Here is a 2,869-nt window from a genome sequence, read left to right as displayed (position 1 = left end):
ATTCTTTAGGTTAGAAAATACTCACAAGTCAGACCTGCTTTTAATCAGAATTGGTGTCTGTGAAAATGCATTGAGTAGATAGTAGTTATGCAAACAAAACACTGAATAAGGAACTGGATTATAGGCCTACTTTCCAAATAACCAAAATCATAATTCAAAAGTAACCAATAAATGCTAATTTATAGGGAAACAAATGTAGCAGGTGACAAAAAACTGCATATATATATAATTTATATTATATATAAGTAGATATAATATATACTAAATACTAAAGTTATTATGGTAGAAAAGAAATCAAAACACTTTAGAACCAGAAGTAATCACAGAGATCTAACTAGTCTAATCGTCCCAGTGTATAAATAAGAAAATGTGTGAATAATCATTGCCATTGTGCATTACTATGAAAGGAATAATTTTAACTCTGAAGTAATACAATGTTTTTTTAACATTTTCAACCTTATATCAAATTAGATAACAATTACATATAGATCATAAAATTAATAAAGCAAGCAGATTTTTCTACATAATTCATGTCTAATTTAATAGTCTGTTCACTGATTCTTTGTAATGAGAAAGGGTATTTTCATTTGTCCCCCTCATTCTTAAGACAAAAACAGACCTTTTGAAATCTTCAACTTCTTTAGTACCGAGGCGTTCTTTTTTATTTACTTCCAGATTTTTCTCTGCAGCTTTAATTTGGAGAAGTGTTTTCGAGATTTTTTTTTTCTGCTGAGCTATTTTTCCATATATATTTTTTTTCCATGTCTGCTTCAGTCTTATTTTTCTCCCATTCCTCAGTTTTCCAAGACTCACGATATAAAACTGTTTGCAGATCCATTACATAATCATAATTCTGTCCCTTTAAAGGACACCTACCTGTCTTGATGGTCAATACATCTGTGTTCTTAACAGTATTTCTCTCTTATAAATTTAATAAGTTTCTCCTTTGCATGATCATCTAAATTCAAACTGGAAAGTTTAACCCTTAAGGTGACTGCTCGTGCTTTGGGGTTTCGAATAGATGGTCCAAAGAAACGTAATCAGCTGTGTCAATTTCATTCAGAAACTGCTTCTCGCATTTCTCATCACTGTCTAGTGCAGCCGGCCACTCAGTGTAGAAATCTCTAAGAGCTTCACAGTGCTTTTGAATTGCTACAGAAGTCATATGTAGAACATTGGGGATCTTTAAAAGTTCTAGATTTCCCTCCTTTGCCATGGGCACCCCCCCACCCTGTTTTCTGGATAACCCATTCGAATGGGAAGAGGTACCGCAGAGGTTTTAAATGGTGCTGCAACAGGACAAACAGCAGGCCAGTCCTGGTCAACAGCCTTTTTCTCTATCCTAGGAGGTGGTGCCTTCCTTCTCAGTAGCCTTTCGAGGTTTCGATGTTCTTTGAGTCTTGATCTCTGGGCAAGAGTGGCCAGAGATGCAGTGGTGGAGAAAGCATGTAGCGTCCTAGGCCCTGGCTGCAGGGCCAGTGACATGGGGGACTCAGTGGCCACCATGGCTGCAAAGACCTCTCATAATTCTTAATCAAATGCATAACCATTTAAAAAAATCTATTCCAAATATAACAAATTTAGCATAAATTTAATTTTTAATATTTTAATCTGTGTATTTCCTGAGGAAAAGTTAACTAAACTTTACCTCAAATCTTCCATCCATATTAAACTTGAATTGCATAATTATCATAATTTTACCTGTTAACTGGAAAAATAGGCCATAATCCAAGCAATGTGACAGCCAGTAAGACTCTAAGTCATGCAGGAGATGACCAACATGGAGGTTCTGGGCAGCTACTGGAGGGCACACAATGTACAGGATCAGTGGGAAGAATGAATAAGTTATTCATTTTTCCAATGAAAAATCTGTCCTCACAAATTAACTGATTCTGCATAAACATAAGCCCATCCAGCCTTGGACATTTTTATCATGGAGAAAAAGATATCTTTGTCCAAGTGCGGCAGAATGTAGTGTGTCTCCTTTCCTTTGCCAAGCTGACATGAGGGCAGACCTCCTGGGACCTTTAAGATCATGTGCTGCTCACACCTTTAAGTTAGAGAATCATTATATAAATGTCTTCCTATGAATATCTTCCTTTCATATGTCTAAGCTGTAATGTGCAAATACCCTGAGTTCACGCTCATATTTTCTCGTGTCCTCTAAGTCACGTAGAAAACTGCTTTCTTCGTAATGTGTGCTTACTCTTGTTAGTCTGTTAGTCTGTTAGATGGAAGTTGTAAAAGGTGTCTGCTGAAGGAAACTCTGGTCTCATTTTGTCTTAAGACAAAAAGAGCAGGACAAAAGTGTTAGGAGGGAAGGAAGCTGCCTAGTTCTGTCAGAAACCAGCATTGTGTCAGGCATTTTTATATCCTTTGCATTTAATTCACACAATGCCATATAAGACGGGATTGTTATGACTCTTGTTCTTGAGTAAATAGATGTTCAAAGAGTTGAAGTTAATTCTTTGAGGCCATGTAACCACTAAATTGGCAGATTTCAAACCATAAATCTCTGGCTCCAAAACTCATGCCTCTGTTTTTTTTTTTTCCTACTGAAATGTTGCCTGCTTGTTGTCTATTTCTATCATGGAGTCTGCTTCAGACAACTAAGATCTAATTCTTTCTTCTCAGGTTTTACTGAGATAGGTTAAGAGTGGGAGATAGTACAGTTCTATTGCTGGGTTTTAGGATCTTTGTATTACAACCAAGTCCTCCACACCCAACTGTGAATAAGGAATTCACACAGCTCCAGCCAGGGCACACAGGCTTGATTAGAAGCTTACTCTGTCTGGAAGGAATGTACTGGGAGGAAAATGCCTCAGTTTTGGATGGGGTTCAGTTCTTGGATGACGAATTTTGTCAAGAT

The 2,869-nt window shown here is 36.9% G+C and overlaps 1 pseudogene; it reads right to left on the bottom strand.

Moving 5' to 3' along the window:
• Window positions 1–534: 534 nt before the first annotated feature.
• LOC105298705 lies at window positions 535–1,506 on the bottom strand (annotated as a pseudogene).
• Window positions 1,507–2,869: the final 1,363 nt, after the last annotated feature.

This window comes from Pteropus vampyrus, unplaced genomic scaffold (genome assembly GCF_000151845.1).
Source record: "Pteropus vampyrus isolate Shadow unplaced genomic scaffold, Pvam_2.0 Scaffold159, whole genome shotgun sequence".
Classification (NCBI taxonomy): Eukaryota; Metazoa; Chordata; class Mammalia; order Chiroptera; family Pteropodidae; genus Pteropus; species Pteropus vampyrus.
Note: the sequence above shows the minus strand (reverse complement) of the source record. Positions and strands in the feature narration are given on the sequence as shown.